Here is a 24,766-nt window from a genome sequence, read left to right on the forward strand (position 1 = left end):
CGACCATTCAGTTTTGCCTGAGACTGGGGATTCCTGGGATGTGGGACTTTTGGTGCTAAAATAGGGAAAGACCCAGGCAAACCAGGACAAATTGGTCACTCTAAGAATAGCATTCAATTTGCTCACAAATCTGTGACATGGGCAGGACTCAAAAAAGACAACTTATACCTGTTCCACTCATGATCATCTGGGGCAGCTCAGAGGCTGGAGGCTGAAATTATCCAAGGCTCACTTACTCACATGTCTGAGAGTTGATGCTGGAAAGACTCAAACAGCTGGGCGATGGACAGCTTGAGTTTCTTGGGCACCTCCCTGTATCTCTATGTGGTCCCTCCATGTGGCTTTTCTAACATGATGGCCTCTGAGCAGCCAGACTTCTTATAGAATGCCTCTGGGATCCCAAGGCAGGCATCCCAAAAAAGCAAAAGCCAGGCCAAATCTGTGTTGCCTTTTATGACCCAGCCACTGAGCGCCACATAGCATCACCTCTCCCACGTGCTGCATGTCAAGGCAATCATAACTGCCTGCCCAGGTTCAAGGGAAGTGGAAATCACTGGATCCCTCAAGATCCATCACTTGATCAGGTATCAGCAAAAACACATGGGCCAAGAATTATTGTTGCAGCCATTTTTTTTTAAGTTTTGATTGTGGTAAAATACACATAACATAAAATTTACTATCTTAATCATTTTTAAATATACAGCTCACTAAGGTTAAGTTATTCATATTGTTGTGCAGCCGAGCTCCAGAACTCTTTATCTTGCAAAACTGAAACTGCACCCATTAAACACTAATTCTCCATTTCCCCTTCTCCCAGCCTCTGACAACCACCATTCTATTTTCTATCTCTGTGAGTCTGACCGCTTTTAGGTACCCATGTAAGTGGAATCATTTGTCCTTTTGTGACTGGCTGACTTCATTTAGTATAGTGTCCTCAAGGTTCATCCATGTTGTAGCATGAGTCAGAATTTCTATTCTTTTTAAGGCTAAATAATATTCCACTGGATGGATAGACTACATGTCACAGGCATTTTTGATACAATCCATCACACTAGAGGAGAACAGAGACCAATCAACACAGTTATAGCACAGCAAGGTAAGCATTATGACCAGAATGTGGCAGGATGTTACGAGGGCACAGAGGAGAGGGAAAGGCTTCCTGGAGGAGGCGATCCATTCTAGACAGGCAGGCATTACGAACTATGCTTTCCAAGCAGAGCAAACAGGAAGCACAAGGGCCCTAGGGAGCAAGAGCAGCAGGGTGTTTGGAAGCCAGGTTCAGGTTATGCCCTGCTGAATTTGCGGGGGTACCGCGCTCACAGAGATGACAATAATGCTCTCTAGAACGATGCTGTGCACAGCCTGTTCATCCATCTTCCACAGTCCTGCAAAAGAACAAGCAGGAAAGAAAGCAAGGAGATGCAGTGGAGATCCAGGAGGATCTTCTACAAAATCCAAAGGGTTCAGGATTTTATCCTGGAGGCAATGAGAAACCATCAAAGAATTTTAAATGGGGAGGAGAGAGAAACAAAAATGAGAAATTACTATTATTAGTGGAAATAAAGGTGCCATTGTGGATGGTGGGGATGTGGAGAGGGGTGTTAGATCTCTTCGAGCTCTTTCGTTTTGACCCCCATTGAAATATCTGATTTACCAATTATCACGTGGAAGCCTTAAGGGGCCTGGTCCTGAGGTGAAATGAGAACAGGTCCACTTTCTTCCTGAGCCCAGCATCTGAACCTCCCACCAGCCAGCTCTAAATCTACATGGCATTTGCATTCTAGTCATGGGAGAAAGGCAATATGAAAGCAAATGGGTGTCTGGGGTAGTCACAGATGGAGACCCATGCTGTCAGGAAAATAAACCCAGGTGGTAGAGAGTGGCTAGGTGGGGGTAAAGCCTACATTCAGTAAGGCGATCAGAGAGGGGCTCTCTAAGGAGGGAATTTTTGGACTGACACCTCCGTGACAAGTAGATAGCAGCCACGTGAATCTGAGAGGAGGGTTTTGCAGGGAGGGAGATCAGTAAATGTGAAGCCTTTAGGGTGCAAACAATGTTGGTATATTTAAGAAACAGCAAGGTCAGTGTGGCTGAAGTGGAGGTCTGAAGAGGGGGTAAGAGGAGATGAGTTGGGTAGTAGGTGGGAGTCGTGTAGGCCAGCCATTTTAGATGAAATGAATAGGAAGTGACAGGGGGGTTTTAGGCAGGAGTGGCAGAACATCAGACACCTCTTAGATGCTATCCCTTAACATCTTCTCAACCTCATCTGTTGAATGGGCCTTGACTAGTTTTTCTGTCCTAGCTGCAATGGTGGCCAGCTCTGTACACACTCTATGATTAACTTCATGTAGACACACTCCAATGTGACTTCACCTCATGCCTCATCCATGTGCCTCTCACGTCCCCTTAGGATTTTCCCCACTGACAAGGTGACATGGCCGCTGAGGCACCCACAAGGAGCCCATATGTGTGCAACTCATAAGTGCAGGGAGTTACTGTCTCATGGAGTGGACTGTTGATCTACAGGAGAGAAGAGTTGATATTTCTTCCCCCTTCTTCCCCTGGGACAGACTATCTTGAGAGGCAGACCTTACATGCCTTCTCTGAAGCCAGCCCATCAGCTCCAGCAATCAGTTTCACTTGATACTAAAGAGTGGCTAGCTCAGTAACACGCCCTTTATTGGCTCACCATCCTTCCCTGCCTCACTTCCTTTGTTCCTCACTCCAGCTTCCTTAGATTGCACAACCTAATATAATAGTGAACTTTACCACAGAATATTTTTTAGGGGAATCTGCAGTTCAGGCAGAAATGTTCCAATTTACCCGTAAGAAAGGTCAATCTGACTTCTGTACAGGTGGTTGATTATGCAGAGACAAGTGTGGGAGTTGGGAGAGACACATTAAGAGGCTCTTGCAGTTGCCCAGGTAAGAGATGATAGTGCCTGAGATGAGGGGATTGTAGTGGAGATAGAGGAGTGGATAGACTCATATGTCTCGGAGGCACAGCTGACAAGAACAGCTAATGGATTGGATATGGCACTACAGAGAAATCAAGGCTGACTTCTAGGTTTATAGCTTGAGCAATTAGCCAATGATGGTGCCTTTTATCAAGAGGGGGAACACTAGAAAAGAAGCAGGTTTGAAAAACTTATTTGTTTATCAAATATTTTTTGGAGCATCTACTATGTACTAGTGAAGGGGTCCAGGATATGCTACAGTGGCATAAGGATTATTTTGAGCTGAAGACATCTGAGAATCAACAGCTGCAGGAATAAGATTTTTCTGAACCTCCTTTGTCTTTCTAAAAGCAGAGCCTCCCAAAAGAATTCAACCGTCATAAATCCCCTCTCCCAGAGTTTCACAACCAGGGGAAATGGACCCTTACCAACAAAGAGGAAGTCAGCCCCAGTTAAGATCAATCACCTAAACAGACATTGACATAAAACTGTTATATCACCCATCTTCTCCTAAGGGCCCATTTGTTTTTCCTAAAAGTCATTTGTTCTCCCAGAAGTATCCCTCTGCCCCTCCTCATCCCCTCTTAAGATGGTACATAGGCTGGCTGTGGTGGCTCATGCCTGTAATCCCAGCACTTTGGGAGGCCGAGGCAGGCAGATCATGAGGTCAAGAGATGGAGACCATCTGGCCAACATGGTGAAACCCCGTCTCTACTAAAAATACAAAAATTAGCTGGGTGTGGTGGCACGCGCCTGTAGTCCCAGCTACTCGGGAGGCTGAGGCAGGAGAATCACTTGAACCTGGGAGGCGGAAGTTGCAGTGAACTGAGATTGCGCCACTGCACTCCAGCCTGGCAACAGAGCGAGACTTCACCAAAAAAAAAAAAAAAAAAAAAAGATGGTATATAAGACCCAAATTCTAATACCTCCCTGAATTACATTTCTTTGTGAACTCCCCATCTACATATGTAATTAAATCTGTGTTTTTCTCTTGCTAATTTGTTTTTTTGTCAGCTTAATTTGCCAGCCCTCAATCACCAAACTCAAGAGGGTAGAAGAAAAATTTTTCCTCGCTGACATTGTCCAGCATGTTAGGTGCTTCGGATTCAGAGCTGAGAGGCCCATATACTATCTCAACAGGTTCAGCAATGACAATGCTGTGGAACTGTGTACAAGGGGCCATCAAAATACCGTGAGGGACATCAAATGTCCCTCGAGGGAGGAAAGAAGGAGTCAGGGAAGAATCCTGGAAAAGTTTAAGTAGAGTTCTGAAGGATGGGAGAAAGCCAGAAAAAAAGAGGATAAGGATGATTCAGGTAGCAAATGCAAACATGCAGGAATATGAGCAGGCATGGCCCTTGTAATTAAGAATGTTTGTGGTGAAGGTCAAGAAGAAGGGAAACAAAGAAAGAAGAATCTTGAGGCAGAACAACAGCAGCCACGTGAAGGGCTTTTTAGACATGCTGAGGCATTTGCCCTTTAGCCTGACAGCTAAGGGGAGCCACTGAGGGGGTTCCCAAAATCATACACATACTTTACTATTTTGTGCTTTTGTACATGGGGTTTCCTCAGCCTGGAACATTCTCCCCCATTCCCCTTCCTACTTCCTAAGTCTTACTCATATTTCAAGTGCTTCATCCATGGCTACATCCTCTCTGCTGGATCCCCACCCTGCCCCCCAAGCTATAGTTCTCTGCACCTCCATTTCTGCTCAGCTCCATGATGCCATGAGCTGGCCGTGACCTTGGCCTCCCCTTTCTCCTCCAGGCTGTGAACTCCTTTAAACTTGGACTCCTTCTCTCAGATTAGAGCCCAACCAGAGGCCTGGAGAATGTAGAATCTGCTTAGTAATTGGCTGAATTGAATGCCTTTGAAATGTGAGAGAAGCTTGAAACCAAAGAGGACAGACAGCATCCACAGACTGCAGGGAAGAAAACCAGTCTCTGCAGTCAGGTGAGAAGAGGTGATGAAGAGTCATCAAAGACTTTCTATGTCTCACAATAGCTCTGAGTCAGGGACATGGGAAATGTCCCCTTTTAAGTCCAACCACTCTTCAGCTTTTGTGCCATAGAATCAGTGCTCACCGTTGGGCTCGGCCTAGTGATGTAGTCAGTTGCCCACATAGTCCCACCAGACCAAGACCACTAACCTTTTTTACACAGTACAAGAAATGGCATTCGTTGAAAGGCTGATATGTTCTGCCAGTGCAGACCCGGACTGGCCCTGAACCAATGGCTGGAGGGGGAAGGCGAAAGTTTCCATGTCTCCTTTTCTGCTGTTATTCCCTCTTGCACACATGGGATTTATTCTTTACAAATTTAAATGTTACATTGAAAATAAATTCAAATGACCAAAATGTTTCATGGAACAATCCATAATAAAGATAAAAGCCACCTGCGCTGGGGAAGGCACCAACAGCCAATTCTAAATTGCTCTAGTGTCTGGAACTTCCTGAATGGAATTCTCAAGCGCTCTCCCAACAATTTGAGGAGCTCATCTGCCGAAGTTGTAGTAGAACTGTCCAAAAATGGGATCACCATATCTCAATCAAACAAACAAAAAAAAAATGGAGGAAAACAAAACTTCCTGGAAAGACAGAAACAAAATAAAATAAAACAAAATCACAATGGTACTTAATGGATTCAAGTAACATGGAGTTTCCTTATTCTTGTACAGAATCTAGTATATATATATGTGTGTGTGTGTGTGTGTGTATACACATATATATATTTATACATATAGATATGCACACACACATATAATTTCCCATTTATTCCATTATGGAATCCTAGTCTAAGATCATGACCCCTCCAAAAAAAATACTAATGTAATGGAGGGACTTTTATGGTCATCTCTACAGTTAGATTGACCTCATAAAATAATGCGAGTTATATACATGTACATACACATAAGCCAGATTCTCAACTTACGTAATTCTATGGGAATTCACAGAGTTATATTGGTTGAGAATTTGGCTTAAGTTTCTCTTATTATAGAAATTCCCATCAACTAGCATGAGATGAGGCTCCACACACATTGCCACAAAGCTTCATAGGCTGAGAATCTGGCCCACAGAGCACAGGATAATGTCCATCCAAACATCGGCTTAGATTTTATCTGGCCTTCTTTCCAGAGCAGCTTGCATGATGGAATGAGCAAATGCCTTTGGCCTCTGGAGCTCTATGAATCAGTGTGACCCAGTATGGGAAGCTTCAGGCTATCTGTCCATCCTGGAGGGGCACAATCCCTTCCCGCCTCAGTTTCCTTTTCTGTGAATTGAGTGGGACTATTACCTGCCTCCCCACTGTCACTCTGAGGGCTCTCTGCTGTTTATGAAAGTGCAGTTTGCGAATAGGATGTCCAGAAAATAGGCATTAAGAGCTGGAGCCAGGCACTGGTTGCCAGAGAAAATGCATTTATTTGCTAGGTTAGCAAGTGCCAACATCAGTAATTGAATTTGTGCCAAAACATGCATTTTTAAAAATGTTGTTGTGTTCCATTCATTATTTATAGAATATCACCTAAGGGCAGTGCATGCTACAAGCCAAAAATCTCATCCTGCATTTTATCAGAAACCCATTGCAGGGAAGGGGAGAAGGGAGAGGGAGGGAGAAAATAAAATGAGATTTCTGGAAAAAGCTAAAGGAACTTGTCTGGCATGTTTTGTCTGGACCAGCAATGCCCACAGGGCGACTCGATAATAATCTCCAAATGCAAGGGGACTGGAGAGCAGCTGCTCTCACCACTCAGGACGGGAGAAGAAACCTCCACAGCACCATGAAAGATTTAGGCTAGTTAGAAAGGGAAACTTCTTTAACAGGGAAGGTAAAGCAGTGGAATTGAGAGCAGGGGAAGACTTTTAGATGAGGGAAGGGTCTCGTGTATTCCAGACAGTGTCAGGATAAGAAGTCGATTCGATGTTTCCTTGACTCTGAGACAATAGACGTCCCTAGAGGTCAGCAACGCACCAGGGAATTTTCCAGAGCCTATAAAGGGTGGTTCTCCGGGAAGGGTGGCATGTGATCACGTTAGGAGCATGGGTTCTGGTGCGAGAGACCATGCTTTGAATGTCATGTTTGGGCAAATGACTTAACCTTTCTGTGCCTGCTTAAGTATTCATAATATGGGGATAATTGCTCATTCAACCCTACGGCTGTACCAGGCATTGTCCTGGGAAAAGGGAATACAGCAATGAACACAGTAGGAAAAATAAAAAACAGAAAAAGAAAAACAGCAACAATACAAAACCCTGACAATTATAATGGGGGTGGTAGACTTACTGTAATAACAAAGAATAAATAAGGAAAATATACTATAGGTCTGATGGTAATAAGTGCTATAGGGATAAATTAAGCAGGGAAGGGGGGTGGGGAAGTTCTAATTTTAAGTAGGGTGTGGGGGGCAGGTCACAAGCTGAGACCGCGTCTTTTGAGGAAAGACTTGAAGGAACTGAAGAAGTGAGCTAAGAGGTTGTAGTGGGTTGAATAGCCCTTCCAAAAGGATATGTCCACATCCTGACCCTGGGAACCTGTGAGTGTGACTTTATTTGGAAAAAAGGGTCTTTGTAGATGTCATTAAGTTAAAGATCTCTGGATGAGATTGGTCTGGGTTATCTGGGTGGGCCCTAAATCCAATGGCAGGTGTCCTTATAAGAGACAGAAGAGGAGAAGACAGACACAGAGGAGAAGACCATGTGAAGATGGAGGCAGAGATTGGAGTGATGTGGCCGCAAGCCAAGGAATGCCTGAAGCTACCAGAAGCTGGAAGAGGCAAGAAAGGATTCTCTCCTAAAGCCTTCAGAGGGATCATGGCCCTGTGACACCTAGATTTCAGACTTCTGGCTTCCAGAACAGTGAGAGAATAAATTTCTCTTGTTGTAAGTCACCAAGCTTGTGGTGATTTGTTATGGCAGCCCTGGGAAACCAATACAGACAGCATCTAAGGGAAGAGAGTTAAACAGAGAGAATAGCAGGTGCAAAGGCTCTGAGGCAGATCTTTTGCCTGCCTGCTTGGGAAAGAGCAAGGAGGTCTGTGTGTTTGGGATGGAGGGAGTGATGGGTTTTCTGCAGCTGAAGCAGAATCTGAAGGAGTTAACAGGTGGAAGTTCTCTGCTAACAGCACTTTCCACAGCTGGGCAGCATGTTCTTCCTGGAAGAGGAGGGATAGTATGGTTTGGTTCTGTGTCCTCACCCAAATCTCATCTCAAGTTGTGCTCTTTAGTGTTGGAGGACAGGCCTGGTAAGAGACGATTGGATCATGGGGACAGACTTCCCCCTTGCTGTTCTTGTCATAGTGAGTGAGTTCTCGTGATATCTGGTGGTTTAAAAGTGTGTGGCACTTCCCCCTTTGCTCTCTTGCTCTCTCTCCTGCTCTGTCATGGTAAAATGTGCTTCCTTCCTCTTTGCCTTCTGCCATGATTGTAAGTTTCCTGAGGCCTCCCAGGCACACTTTCTGTACAGCCTGCAGAACTTCCAGAAAATTAAACCTGTTTTCATCATGAATTACCCAGTCTCAGGTAGTTCTTTATAGCAGTGTGAGAATGGACTAATACAAGCGGGTTGTGGGGAATGATATCCATATCTAACATAAGCAGTGAGTCTAAGTGAGAAAGCAATTGCAAAATGATGATGGCTTGGACCAAGCCAATAGGAGTAGGAGTAGAAGTAGTGAGAATATGTTTTTGAGGGATAGGTACAACTGGGTTTATAGTGGATTGGATGTGGGATATACAATAAAGAAGGAGGCCAAGGAGGACTTCAAGCATTTTGGCCAGAGCAAATAGAAAAATGGAACTACCATCAACTGAGACCAAGAACACAGTAAATGGGGCAGGTTTGGAAGAAAAGATCAAGAGTTTGATTTCAGGCAGGTTAGGTTTAAGATAATTATTAAAGATCTGAGTGTAAATAGCAGACAGTCAGTCAGATATCTGACTGAAGGGGACATGTCTGATCCAGAGATGTAAATTTGGAAAAATTTTAATATTCATTTTTAAACTTACAGCAAAAGTCTGTCTTTTTGTTATACAGTTTTATGAGTTTTTTAAAAAATGCATAATCATGTAACCACCACCATAATCAAGATACAGAATTGTTCTATCATCTTTAAAAAACTCCCTCATACTGCCCCTTTGTAATCAAACCCTCCCCCCATCTACAGCCCTTGGTAACCACTAATCTATTTTCTGTCACTATAGTTTTCCCTTTCTCAGAATGTCACATAAATACAAACCACACAGTGTATTAGTCTGCTCTTACACTGCTAATAAAGACATACCTAAGACTGGGTAATTTCTAAAGAAAAAGAGGTTTAATGGACTCACAGTTCCACATGGCTGAGGACACCTCACAATCACGGCAGATGGCAAAGGAGAAACAAAGGCACGTCTTACATGGTGGCAGGCAAGAGAGCGTGTGCAGGGGAACTGCCCTTTTATAAAACCATCAGATCTCATGAGGCTTATTCACTATCACGAGAACAGCATGGGAAAAACTCGCCCCCATGATTCAATTACCTCCCACTTACTCCCTCCCATGACACGTAGGGATTATGGGAGCTACAATTCAAGATGAGATTTGGGTGGGGACATAGCCAAACCGTATCATACAGTATGTAGGATTTTGAATCTGGCTTCTTTCACTCAGCATAGTACATTTGAGATTCAATCATGTCACTGTGTTTATCAATAGTCCTTTACTTTTTCTGATGAGTAGTATTCCACTGTATGGGTGTACGAGATTTTGCTTACCCTTTCACCCACTGAAGGACACATGGGTGGTCTCCACTTATTAGCAGTTATGATAAAGCTGGTATGCATATTCATGTACAGGTTTTTGTGTGAACAAAAGTTTTCAGTTTTCTCAGGTACAAAACTAGGAATGGGATTGTTGGATCGTATGGTAGATGTACATTTAACCCTACAAGAAACTGCCAAACTGTTTTCCAAAGTAACTGTACCATTTTGCATTTCCATCAGCAACGTCAGATATTTACTTATTTATTTACCATTCTAATGGATGTGTAGGAGTATCTCATTGTGGCTTTAATTTGCCTTTCCCTAATGATTAATAATGTTGAGTGTCATTTCATGTGCTTATTTGCCATCTGAGTATCTTTAGTAAAGTATCCATTCAAATATTTGCCCGTGTTAAATTGGGTTATTTGCTTTCATATTGTTGAGTATGAAAAATCCCTTATAGAGTCTGCTTAAAAGTCCTTGGTCTGATATGTGATTTGGAAACATATTCTCCAAGCCTGTACCTTCTCTTTTTACTCTTTTAAAAGTATTTTTAGCAGAGAAAAAGGTTTAAATTTTGGCGAAGCTCAGTTTAACATTTTTTTTTTTTCTTTTCCAGATCATGCTTTTGTTGTTGAAGCCAAGAACTCATTGCCTAATTTAAGGTCACAAAGATCCTCTCCTTTATTTTCTTTTAAAAGTCTTATAAATTTAGGTATTACATTTAGGTCTATGAACCATTTTGAGTGAATTTTTGTATAAGGCTTCAGGTATAGTCAAGGTACCTTTTTTGCATATGGGTATTGTCTTAGTCCATTTGAACTGCTGTGACAAAATATAAACTGGATGGCTTGTAAACTACAGAAATTTATTTCTCACAGTTCTGAGGCTGGGAAGTTCAAGATCAAAGTGCCAGCAGATTCAGTGTCTGACGAGGGCTGGTTTCTCATAGGCTCTTTCTTGCTGCATCCTCACATGGTGGAAGGCACAAGTTAGCTTCCTGGGGCCTCATTTATAAGGTCACTAATCCCATTCATGAAGGCTCTTCATGACCTAATCACCTCCCAAAATGCCTCACTTAACTTACTAATACCATTACCTTGGGGGTTAGGGTTCAACATATGAATTGCAGGGCCAGGGTGGGGAGGGGACACAAACATTTAGACCATAGCAGGTATCCAACTATTCTAGCACCATTTGTTGAAGTTCTGTTCTTTTTTCAATCTATGCTTTCTTCCATTTTAAAAAATCCTCTTTTCTCTTAGTTATTCAGATTCGATAATTTCTATTGATCTGTTTTCAAGTGCACTCACTTTTTTCTTCGTCATCCCTATTCTGCTGTTGAACCCATCCAGTGTTTCTTTTGTTAGAGATATATTTTTCAGTTCTAAAATTTCCATTTGATTCTTCTTTTATAGTTTCTATTTTTCTCTTGAGAACTTCTATCCTTCCATTCATTTCAAGAATGTTCACCCTCACTTCGTGGAACATGGTTATGATAGCTGCTTTAAAGTCTTTGCTAATTCCAACATCTGGATTATCATGGTGTTGACATCTGTCTATTGTCCTTTCCCTTGAGAATTGATCCTGGTTCTTTATATGTTGAATAATTTTAGATTACATTCTGAACATACTGACTATTATGTTGTGAGACTGGGTCCTGTTAAAGTTCTCTTGAGAATGTCAGTAGATATTGTTTTTATTTTAGCAGGAAATCAGCACAGTTAGGTTAAGACCAGAAGTTTTCTCTCACTGTCTGTGGGTAGTGGTTCAAATGTCATTTCAGGATTGAATGTCATTGTTTTTATTGTCCTAGTCTATGTGACTGGAACTCAGGAGCTTGTGTGGGACTTGGGGCATACCCCTCCTATCATAGCTCAGTTCTCAGTTACTGTGCTTCTTTGGGTCTGTGTTGCTCATGACAGCTGACTTGTGAAGAGCCCAGGACTTGTGTCAGTTCATACACAGAATTAGGGGGATTCCCTTTTCCAGCTCTCTCCTCTCTAAGATTTTCTCCACACTCTCTGGCTCCCAAGGACCACTTTCCCCAATTCATTTGGCCAGAAAAATAGGTTTCCCTCAGAGTTCTAACTTTCCCCACTACTGTACTGTCATACAGTTCTGCATCACTGGAGCCATCCTTGGGGTAAAGCAGCGACAGAAAAGACAGAGAAAAAAAATGATGGGATTCCTTCTATACTCTTCAAACACAGGGACCCATTTTCCCAGTTCTATTAGTCAGGGAAACAAATTTTAGGTGCCTGAACTGCCACTGCCACTGTCACTATAGCAGTGACTGGGGCTAGCCCTAGGACGAAGCCAGGAGACAACAAAAGAAAAAGGAAAAAGAATGGGTGGTTTCCTGAACCCTCTGACTCTCAGGGGTTCCTTTCTGCAGGCCTCTGGCCAGAAAGATTTGGATTTCTATTAGAATTTTGGGTGCCCACCCCCATTTCATGTTCTGTGACTCAGGCCACCAGACCACCCTCATATCAAGTCAGAAGACATGAGGAAAAAAGAAATAACAATCTGGCTGGTATTGGTCCTTATTCAAGTTTTGACTTCATTCTCGAATCTATCCACTATTGTTTACCTTTCAGAGTCCTTCGGTAATTACTTTGTATATTCTGTCTGGAGTTTTCAGATATAATTGGTGGCAGAGATAGACTAAATAGGCTTACTCCATCTTGGCTGGCCCTGGAAGTTTTATACGTGTGTGAGTGTGTGTGGCTGTGTGTGTGATATTTATATCAACCATTTAGGTTGGATATTTATGCTATTGAAACTATTCGTATTGAATGAGATCACCAACAAAGGAATGGGTTTAGATAGAAAAGAAAAGAGGCTCAAGAACTGAGGCCTAGGAGAATCCAACAGTTAGAGGGCAGGGAACAGAGGAGGAATGACCAGAAATAGAATGAAAACTCAAAAAGCCAAGTGTCTTGGATGCCAAGACGAGTGTTTCAAGGGGGAGGGAGTGATTCCCTGGGTCAAATGCTGCCAATGAGGAATACAAAGACTGAGAATTTACCTTTGGATCATTCCTATGGTTGTGGGAGAGTTAAGTGAGATGATGTATGGAACAGCTAACAGTGTGCCCAAGAAGTAGAAAGCATTATAAAGTTCCTGAGTGTCCCTCTTCCCTGCTTTTGCCCATTTTGTTTCTTCACCTGGTATTCTGTCCTCTGCTTATCCATATTGTGAACCAACTTCGATCCCACCTGTTCTCTGAAATCTTTTCTGGGTAATCTAAATCTTAGGGACCTTCCTCACCTCTGGGGTCTCCTTACTACGTGGTCTGTGCTGCCAAGCTACAGAAAGCAACGTGGTATGCAGAAGCTTGCTTGGACTCCAGTGTGAGACTGCCTGTCCTTGAATTTCAACTCTACCACTTACTAGCTGAGTGAACTTAGGGAAACTATGTAAGCTCTCTGAGCCTCTACTTCCTCATCTTAAAAATCAGGACAAACACAATGATCTCATCTGCATTATTGTTAGGAGTAAATGAGATAATATTTATAAAACCTTTGGGTTCAGCAGATCCTTTCTCTTTCCTGCTGCACACCTTAGCATTGTTTCATGTGTGCCGGTTTGCTCTTACCAATAAGCATCTTGAGGGTCGGAGTCATGCCTTAGTGTTCCTTTCTGTCCCCCATTGCATCGAGCATGTTGATGGGTTCCACAAGTGCTTTATTGACATCAGAAGTATTTTCTAATCCAGAGTACAAATTATAGCCTGTCAAAAAGAAACACACAGCTGTGGTGTCTGGTTTACAGGTAGCAAGTCATCAGGAATGCTTAGCACATATGGACCATTTCACAGAGAGTGTCTGAAACAAGATATTTCTTTCTAGGTATGTATCTTTTATCCAAGGAAAGCTTGAATCTTGTTTTGATTATGACAATTACAAACTATGAAATTTTAGATAGCAACAGAATGGAAGACATAAAGTAGGTACAGTAATAGAAAATTAATTTCAGCAAAGCTAAAGCAAGCAAGTTTGGAAGAACTTGGTGGCTAAGGCATTACAAGGTGGTAGAAAGACCACTGGGTAGACAATCAGAGGAACTGGTAGTTCTGGTCTTGTTTTTGCCCCTCACCGCTTGGGTGGTTTTGACTGAGTTAATAAACCTTCCCCTGGCAACACACACATGCCTTGGCCTCTTCTCTGAAATAAGGAAATAGGACCTTGGGTGGTTATGTCTGAGCTCCCTTTCATCTCAAGGACCCATTCATTCAAGACACACTCATCAAGGTCTCCTACGTGCTTGGTACTGGAAGAGACACTGGGAATATAGAGAAGAAAACTATGAAATTCAGTAGTCATTGCTCTGGTGGTAGATCATGGGTATATTAAATTCCATATATTATATCTTCTCAGTTAATATAAGGAAATCAACAATCAGTCAAGTTTGTTTCCTATTTCAACCATTGTTCCTATAATAGCTAACGTCCTGCATGACCAAATGCAAAAACAGCAATGAATTTGAAGGAATAGTCTCCTTTTAAAAAAAAAAAAAACCTGTTCTTTCTCCTGCTAAAAGATAACCACACTCCATATTGAATTATCCCTGAAAGACACAAGGCCTGTGTTTCTCAGGGTCACAAATGATGACTTGCTAGTTTATGTCCCAATCCCATTTTCTAAAAGTTGTGTCACAGTTGTTCTGATAAAAGGGAGATTCCTTCAGGGAGACAATGACCTTTTTTAGGGAAAAGTTAATTTATTAACTTTAATTAATTGTGTGTTTTGTTTCTGGTGCATGTCAGCTTCACCTCTGGATTGGACCGAGCATGGGTACACTGGGCCATTACCGTGATTTATCAGGAGCTGATTACCTAGCCAATCATTCCCATCATTCCCTTACTGAAATAAACTGAGAAAAATCAAACTAACCTTCTATTCACTGGAAGATATTCCAAATGGTGGTTTGCTTCATGCTTGCACAGAGACTCTGGCTGGGCAGCCCAGATGATCACTTTGTGTGATGTGATGCCCACAGCTGCCTAGCTGTCTCCAAGGGCCCAATCATTTATCGCTTCTCTTTGGCTGTGTGTGTGTGCAAGCAGGCAGCTGGGGGTGTGTGTGACCCCAGGGCTTCTACAATAAATCAGAATCCCTAATGCCAGATGCATGCTCATCCTTCCGCATTAATTTATTGTGGGGTTTTGACACAAGGAGGGACTACATTTATTTTTCCTGAGTGAGAAAAGGCAGAATTGGACATTGAAGTCTCCTGAACTAAAGTCCAAAGGAACAGGGACACCCACACTGGTGGTGATGGCGGGGGTGGGAAGGGAAGCATTGAAATCAGCAGTTCACCCGGGCATGGCTTGTCTAGAGATGATGTTGTCCGTGGGATAACAGCACAAATCTTAGGTCCTCAGACAGACTGCCTTGCTTTTCTGAGTTCAGAAGGCCACTGTAAATCTGAGACTTAAGCTTGGTTTTTCAGTTTCAAAGTTGCTACATTTCTAACCAGAAATCTGTAGGGGCATAATATTTGGTTTTTATCTCAAGCCTCCCCCAGTAGGTTATTAAGCTCCCTTAAACATCTCTCAGCAGCCTTGTATGATGCTACGAGGAGGGGGAGAAAAAAAACCTTCTGATATATTGTTTCATCTCATTACTGCTTTTCCTAAAGCTCCCTAGATTTTACTTTGTTACCCTGGGAATTAGAAAGATTCTGAGGCTGTCTTATATTTCTGAAAAAGCAGCTTTTGGATATGCTGATAATGGCTAACCAGTCCTCAAATTTGTTGGCTTTTCTTCTCATTAGCACATAATCTCAGCTGTGAACTTGGACCTTCTAAAAGGAAGAGCCAAGTGTCAGCAAAGAGTATTTATGCAGGTTGGCCTCAGATTGGCCTATCACAGCTCCTTGATACCGACACCAAAACTCTTCTAGGTAGAGTGACATGGAGAACATGCTTATAGAGGAAAGAAAAAAATTTGGCTGGGTTTATTTATTGGAAATTAATATGCCTCTTTTGGGGCTAGTTTTGTGACAAGTTGTGTCATTTGTAGGACTGGTTGGGGGCCCATACACCACAGCCATTCATTTTCTCAGGTGCTATGTATTCCCCACAAGAAAATCTTCATCCACCATTAGCCTCATCCCTGATGGCCTATATTAATTTATAACTGAGGGGAATTGCAAAAATGCACCATGTTTCACAGAAGCAAGGCAAGCTTTAGTAACCCTTTTAAAGTAATAATAAATTAAGGGGCAAAGAATGCCCGTATTTATCTTGCATCATTTTTATAGTTATTGCTGCTATTTTTCTTATGCTAGCTTAATTAAGATATGTCTTTGGGGAATTAACTTCTGTTGGAAAGGAGCAGAATTTTTTTAAAAAATGGCTTTGTTTTATTTCTGTGAATAAAGAGTAGGTACCGTGGGTTGATCAGATGGAGAAAAGTGGAGAATTCTCACCTGGGAGTCTCATCCCAGTTCTACCACACACTACCAGGTGACTTGGGTGTTACTTTCCCCATCTGGGCCTCAGATCTAGAGGAAGAAGAAGTTGGATGAACCAATCTCCAATCTCTGATGCCCTTCTCCTCATTTTTTTGATCATCCTCAGGTTGATAACTGAGCAGTCAAGCCAATCACTGTCAGATCTGTTCACGTCAATCACGAAACTCCCCAAAATCACTGAAACCTCCCCCAAATCACTGAAACCTATGTTAGTTTTTAAACACTGAACTGGGTAGGCCCTTCAGTATCCAGATCGATCATTATACAGCTGGTTGTTATGACAGCCAGAAACACTGCTGCAAACGCCAAAGACTTACTAGAGAGAAATGGACACAACCAGATGCCCCTCTGCTATGAGAACTTTAAAGGGGCCGAATTGACCCTGTGGATTTGTTCTCTCCTGCCCAGGGTTGACACTGGTCCCATTAGCCTTTCTCTCTGACACAAGATTTTGTGCTTACTCATTTTATGACAGCTTTGTATTTAATCCACAAAGCAACTCTGGTTGACTTGAAAAGTCCGTCTATAGCCAACCATAGCATGCTTCTTCAAGCTAATTATTTCTTTGTTTTAAAAAAATCCATATACAGAGTAAATTCTTGTGCATATACATTTTTATTTTCATATCAATTTTATATGACATGGGTCAAGCAATAGCTCGATCTGGCTGGTTAAGAAGGGCATACGATGCCCTTTTAAGGTTTTGCAATCACAAAAGGTTTCCCCTCTTCAGTTCCTCTTGAAAAGGCATATTTTTTCCTAGTCAAAGATAAATAATACAGCAATCATTCCAAACAGGCTCCCCTTCAACAGGCCCCATTCCACCAAGCAGGACATTGGCTGTTACCACTGATGGTAAATCACTAGACTGTGGAGCCATCTTTGCCAGTCAGAAATATTTCCTTACCACACCAGCTCTGTTTGGTTGGTCATGGGTTTGTGCAGTTCCTGGCACAGGGAGAACCTTCTCCTCCCCTGCCAGGTTTCTTTCAGACTTGCTACAGTCTTGTTTCAACTCTGGCTCAGAAGCCAACCCACAAAACTACCTTTCCAATTACTCCTTTTGGCTCAGAGAATGTTGTCCAGTTTCCTGTGAGGGCCTCAGTCAAAGGCGTTGTTGTTCCCAGAGCTGGTACCCCTGTGGGATAGGCCATTGCCAATCACGTCTCCCTCACCCGCCCCAGCCCTGGGGACTGTTGGGGGACTTTGAGTTCCCACAGACCCAGAAGCAGGCAATGAGAGTCTGGGATGCCATTGGACAACGTTGCAGTGCATAATGATGGGGTTCTGAAACTTGTGACTTATAAAGACCTTGGTCAAGTTGACTCCAAAAATAAAGAAGAAAATGTCGTCAAGCAACAGCAGATAACAATAATATGGATTAGGTCTCAAACTAACACAAACTAATTTGAGATTTCAGGCCACTTAGCAGGAGACCTCCTATTCATCTTCTCAAACTCCATCCCTTTCCTGTCAACACACACAGTGTTCCCTTTCTCAGGAAGTAATTTCTGTTTAAAAGCTTTTATTGATCACTTTATGGTGATTTCATTCTCAGATTTACAATACCTCTCAGACTCCATACACATAAGCCATGGAATCGTAATTTCTGAAGAAGGAGTAGCTGCTGTTTGTTCATAAGAAGACATCAGGTTTGGCCAATGCCCTGATTTCTTTAGGGGAAGACTCTGTCCCTGGAACTGAGGAAGGGATAATGCTCTAAATGCCATGTGGTCAGTGGCAGCTGAACCTTATATGAACTAAGTCACTTCAGCACACAGGTTCCATTGCACCCCACCCATCCCCATCCTTGCCCCTCTCCTTACTTTGTCCACTTGTTTGATAATGGGATGGGAGACATCAAGCCAAAATATTAAGTACACTCTGCATGCAGAACACAGTCCAAAGCAAAAAGAACGGGGGAAGGGAATCAAAACTGATAGCTCAGCCCTTACAGTTTCTTGCTAAGGATCTTCCTGTAGCTTGATAACTGGACTCTTCCACACTGCCAGCTTCTCCTCTACTCTCTAATACAGTGGTTCTCCAACTTTAGGGGCATCAGAATCACCTGGGGGCTTGTGAAAACACAGGTTTCTAGGCCCCACCCCCAGATTGTCTAATTTAGTAGGTCTAGGAGTGGAGGCAAGAATTTACTTCACTAAAAAGTTCCTAGATGATTCTTACTTTCATGGTCCGGAGACCACACTTTGGAAACTACTGTTCTAATCCATCCTTCTCTCTGTTTCCAGAGTGATCCTCTAGCACTGAGGTCTGATCAAACACTCACCACCCAGTCACCATGGAATAAAGTCTCACTTCAATATGGGATTTAGGGTCTCCACAACGTGGTCCCCACTGATGTGTGCAGCCACAATCTCACACATCCCATGTTCTAGTACTTAGATTGAGTTCCCTCAGAAGCAAATCCTGAGACAAGGATTTGAAGAGCAATGCCAGGAGCAATAGTATGAGAGGCAATAAGTGAGACTGGGAAGGAAAGGAAACCAATACAGTATGAATTAATAAGAAGATTACTGCTGCGGGCAACTGGGGCTCCATCTCACTGGGTGTCTCTGAAGACTGCATACAGCATAGCTCAGAGTTTTATTGTCTGAGGGAGTGAGGGGCCTGGAGTTTTAGTCACCAACTTCTGCCAGTCACTGGTTGAGGGCTACTTCTAGACTAATTAATTACCCATTACTCCCGGCATGCCCTGTGTACAAGTCTAGCTTACTCTGATGGCCAGAGAAAGCCCGCAGGTAGTGTCCCAGGAATTTGAAGTAGGAAGCCACCAAGTCAGGGTCCATGGGAATGGTGAGAGCTGAGGGTTCTTTGATGGGGCACCAACAGCTTCTGCTCCACCAGCCAAACCCATTCTCTCCATGCCAGCTCTTTCTCACATCTGCTTTTCTGCACAGACAGGCCCGAGCCTGCCTTCTCCGACTTTGGCTCTCTGGAAGACAGAGTTCTGGACTGGGCTGAGCCAATTCTTTGGGGTGTGGGTGGGCAAAAGCCTAGGTTATCCTTGGCCCAACAGACCAGATGAAGTTAAGGAGCCCGAGGGCAGGAAGTGAGTAAAAACAGCAGCCCCAAGAGGCCGGCGGACACTAGGAAAAAATGCTGCAGGGTGGGTTGTGGCTTGGGGGGCTGAAAAAGCAACTGAGGTGTCTGGAGGCACACTCTTTGCAGATAATCAATTTGGGACATAATTTGAGCTCTTTTGCCTTCTTTAGGCCAGTGGCAGCTACCTGCCCTGCAGTGATTATGAAATATAATAGAATCCTATTGCCCAAATTAGAAGTCTGAAGGAGCAGAGGCTACACATCACTGCTAAGCTGGTTCCTGGATGTCTTTAAAAAACTCATCGATGTAGTCACTGTGACTGTATTCTGGTACTTTGATTTGAAGTGCCACCCCGCCCAAGTGCTGATACAACTCTTTCCCGCTCAGTCAGTCTTTGCCTCAGGCATTAAGCCTAAGAAATTGTTGATTCCTTGAGAATCCGATAGCATGGAACACTAGGACCGTCAACACGTTGAGAATGTTCTCTCCCTTGATTTCAGACAGACTTATTCTGCTTTTGGGGTTACGTGAGTACAGACTTATGGCTCACTTAAAGTGATTCAGAGCAGTAAATGTGTGTGACATTGATTGTGTGGGTGGGCAAGAAGGACAAGAATAATAAGCAACAAAAAATTCCCATTTAATGTTATATTGTAACTTAATATTCTCTATACAAAAAAATAAAATGTTTTCTCTTAAAAATATAGAAATATTTTCCTGAGGAAATTTCTAACCAAAACTGTCTTATGCTCATAAAATGTTAGTGAGTGGCTGGTTCATATCCTTTATTGTTTTAAAATCTCCTTATCCTTTTTAATCATGGTTGAAGTGATATATGCATGAACTTTGCAAGGCATAAGAAAACATAATTTACTTGACATGATTTGGGGAGAGAAAAACTGAAATATATTAAACAACCCTCAACCGCATTATTTAGAAAGAAGAAAATCAGAGACGCTAATTGCCCATGATGGCTATTTATACAACACACCACTGGAGGCAAGGGATACTGGCTGCTCTTGAAATAGGCAGTTTAAATCTGATCCAGCAGGCAACCAGTGGAGCCAGTAAAGACACATAATCTGGGAGGTGACATGTTTTCTCTGTTAAAGTTCAGCTATTGAGAGGGTAAAGAAACAAGAACAGGCCCTAAGTCTGATTTTGAAATCTCAAATGAAACTGCAGAGTGGGAAAACTCTGTCCCCTTTCCTATCTCATTCCCCTGCTTGATGTCCTTCCTGTAGATGCCCACCATCCTGAAGATGACCCCTAAATGTCCCAAACTCAACTAAGCAATGACTCCTGCTCTAGAATGATCGTTTCTTTTCTCCACATCAACGAAAATGTACCTGTGTCTTACCCTTCAAAAGTTTGCTGTATGATTAATTAGCTGCCAGCTATTGTATAATCTAATAAACAAATTCCCAGGAAGGAGTCAAGGGCTAATGGTGGCAAAAGGAAAATCCATCAATTTCCCACTTCAATCTGGGTATCAACGTAGGAAGGTCCTATTTTGTTAATGGATTCTGTTACTGTGAACACTAAAAGTGAAATGAAGAAATACCTGGGGAATCCCTCAATGTTTTAAGGATTTTAGTAGTTCCCAAAGAAGTTGTGATGCGCGAATACACTCAGTTGCCAAATCATTTTGTTCCCTATTTAATGGTGTTTAAATGAAAGGATCCCTATTAGAGAAAGAGGAAAGGTTTACATTTATATTTTTCCAAATACACAGGATAACTTGAATTTCTAAAAAAAAAAAATCATCCAGGCATAGTGGCGTGCACCTGTAGTCCCAGCTACTTGGGAGGCTGAGGCAGGAGGATCACTTGAGCCCATAAGTTCAAGTTCAGCCTGGGTAACATAGTGAGACCCTCATTTCTAGAAAAATAAATTTTTAAAATTAAAAAAAAAAAGTCTAAGGGAGTGACCTTAGAATCCTCAGTTCTAATAAATTAAAAATATATTTTCCTCTTTCACTGGTAGAATGTAAATTCTAAATTCCATTTCTCAAATCATTTTTTTAGGCAGTGTACCTGAAATGGCATTGGCCTCTCTAAGCCTTAAGGTATCTTTGTTTTGACTCACTGCCAGACAATATGAATCGTCATCAGAGTAAAATATGGACCAACACAGCCACACAAAAGACACTATCTGTTATAATCCAGTAGTATGGAAGGCTCACCCCAGGTTCTCCAAAAAGGCCCTGTGCCTATTCCCAAGTGACCCTCGCACCAAAAACACTATCCCTTCACTCCCAAAGATGTTGTAACTAACATTGTCAAGCAGAATTACTTTAGGGGAAGGAATGAAATCTAAGTTAAACTATGGAGCAACAGCAATGTACCAGGCAGTATATAGTAGGAGGCTTTTATAGAATTTTATTTCTTTTACTTGTCTCAAAAAGTTGTAAGATGGCTATTATAATTCTCCATTTCTCAAAGAGAAACCTCAAAAAGAAAAAAAAATCCTTGCTACCTAAATTAATAAGTGATAGAATCAAAACTGGCTGACTCATGCTATTTCCTTGAAATCAATGCTTCTCCAAGTGTGATCCCTAGACCAGCAGCCTCAGCATCACCTGGGAATTTGTTAGAAATGTACTTTCTCAGGCCTCACACCAGACCTACTGGATGAGAAACTCAAATCTCAGTAACTCAGCAATTTATGGATTTGTGTTTTAACAAGCCCTCCCAGTGATGCTGATGCTCATTAAAGTTTGAGAACTCCTGTCCCAGATCACATTGCCTTTCAAATCCACCATGACCATATCCAAGGACAAGCTGGCTACAGTTTTGCCCCTACCATGAGCATTTACCCCTTACAAGCCCAGATACAAGCCTACTCCTCTGTAACCACCCTGTTCTCAGATGATCTCTTTCTCCTCTGAGCCTCAATAGCGGTCATTGTCTATATAATCCTTTTGCCAATTTATCACTTACGTCTTATGACAACTCTTCCACTGGGGACTGAAACTCTTAGACCTTTGTAGCAATATAATTTTTCACACTTGTCTTCCACTTAACAGTGCCTGACAACAGTGGCTTGTATAAAGCAACACGCTCCGTAAATATTAGTTTCCATGATGAATGGAGAGATCAGAAGCTATAACAATTGCTTTATATACTACAAGAATATAGGAGCCAGGTGCGGTGGCTCACACCTGTAATCTCAGCACGCTGGAAGGCCAAGGTGGGAGGATTGCTTGAGTCCAGGAGTTTGAGACAAGCCTGGGCAACGTAGTGAGACTCCGTCTCTAGAAAAAAACCAAAAAATTTAGCGAGGTGTGGTGGCACACAACTGTGGAACTAGATACTCAAGAAGTTCAGGTAGGAGGATCACTTGAGCCCGAGAGGTGAAGGCTGCAGTGAGCAATAATCAATGATCCCATGTCTGCACTCCAGTCTAGGTGACAGAGCAAGATCCTGTCTCAAAATAATAAAATAAAATAAAATAAAATAGGAATATTGGGATATTCTTCAGTCTGGAGAGCACTCATTAAATGAAATGCTGGCAAATGAGAATGCGTCCTTCTCACGGCGATTGCTTCTTGAACTCTAATGTGTGACAAATCATCTGAGGATCGTATTGAAATGCAGATTACATGTAGGAGGTCTGAGATGGAGTCTAACATTCCAAATTCCTACAAGCTTCCAGGTGGCGTTGATGCTGCTGGTCTACAGAGCACACTTTGAGTAGCATAGCTAAGGCAACCGTGATCTTGATGGATCTGAAAACTGTGACACAGGAAGAATAGTTGAGGTGGGGACCTAGGTGGTCTTCAGATATTTGAAGATGAGGAATACGTGCACACTTAGCTGGTCCGAGAGCAGTGAGAGGAAGTTACATTACATTAAGAAGACTTTAATTTCAGCTCAATAGGGAAGAACTTCCAAGTAATCAAAATCGTATCTATTGTAAATGTGTTACCTCAAAATACCTGTGCACTTACCATGCCCAGAGGTACCACAGGAAGGAATCCTGAATGGGACAAGGTGAACAAGATGGTCCCAGGGCCAATTCAGCATCAAGATTTCAGTACAGGGCTTTCCTTCCCCAAGTGAGACCACGCCTCTTTCATATTAATGATGTTGTCAGTGTTACCAACATAGGTATACTGAAGAAAATTTATAGAAGTGTAAAGGGAAAATGAAAATCAGTAAAAATCCTATTACCCAGAGATAACTACTGTGAACATTTTGGACTATTTCCTATAAGCCCTATAAGCCCTTTTCTAAGCACATGTTTTTAAATAATTGACATTTTCTTGATATAGAATTTTGAACTCTGATCTTTCTCCCTTCGTATTTGTATCTTAAGTCCTCCTGTCATTCGTATTTGTATCTTAAGTAAGTCCTAATGTCATTTAAAAAAACGCTTCATAAGCATCTTCTTAACGGCTGCATCATATTGCTTCCTTATATGTACTGAAATGGATTTTACCAGCCCCTAATTGTAGGACATTTCTGTTATTTCCATATCTTCACTATTTTACATAATATTACAAATGTTAACTTAGTGCATAAATCTTGGTCAGCATCTCTGACTATTTCCTTAGGTTGTCTTCTAGAGGATGGATATGTTAAGGTTTTAAATGGATGCTCCTGAATTGCTATTTATAAACGTTGTACCAATTTACATTCCCACCAGAAATAAGAGAAGGTACAGATTCCTCATTTTCCTCGGCAATAAATTACTACTTTTTAACGTTTATGACATTGATTTCATGGAAATAGAATCTTATTATAGTATTTCCTTTACTTGATTTACATTCAACATCAAATGCAATTTTAAGTTTGTCGACCATTTTTCTGTTTTGTGACTGTGTTCTTTACTTATTTTTCATTAGTCATAGAAGATTCCTTATCAAATGTGTATAACATACTTTTTATATATTACAAATAAATGTGATGATCCATCATTTGTCATATTTAAAATATTTGCTGTCTAATTTTATGTTTTTGAGGTTCTAAAATTTTAATTTCATTATCAAATCTGTTAATCTTTTTCTGTTGCTTTCAATTTCTTTTACACTTGTAAAGTTCCCTATTAGACTACACTTAGTCAACAAATGTTCTTTTTTTTTTTTTTTTTTTTTTTTAATTGAGAAAGGGTCTCACTCTGTTGCCCAGGCTGGAGTGCAATGGCCTGATCATGGCTCACAGCAGCCTCGACATCCCTGGGCTCCGGTGATCCTGTCACCTCAGCCTCCTGAGTAGCTGGAACTACAGGCATGCACCACCACGCCTGGCTAATTTTTGTATTGTTTTGTACAGATGGGGTTTCGCCATGTTGGCCGGGCTGGTCTCAAATTCCTGGGCTCAAGCCATCTGCCCACCTCCACCTCTCAAAGTGCTGGGATTACAGGCATGAGCCACTGAGCCCGGCCCAAATGTTCAATTTTGATGGCTTGAATTTTGACAGTGAACTTTTATAATTAACATTCAGATTGGTTATATAGTTTTATTTTCTGAATAACTGTTTTTCTGTTCAGTGTCTTGAATAATGGGTGTTTTCTCCCACTGAA

The 24,766-nt window shown here is 42.0% G+C and overlaps 1 pseudogene; it reads right to left on the reverse strand.

Moving 5' to 3' along the window:
• Nucleotides 1-1,278: 1,278 nt before the first annotated feature.
• LOC129529802 (uncharacterized) overlaps nt 1,279-24,766 on the reverse strand; it is a 40,003-nt pseudogene continuing 16,515 nt past the window's right edge.

Source organism: Gorilla gorilla, chromosome X, assembly GCF_029281585.2.
Source record: "Gorilla gorilla gorilla isolate KB3781 chromosome X, NHGRI_mGorGor1-v2.1_pri, whole genome shotgun sequence".
Lineage (NCBI taxonomy): Eukaryota > Metazoa > Chordata > Mammalia > Primates > Hominidae > Gorilla > Gorilla gorilla.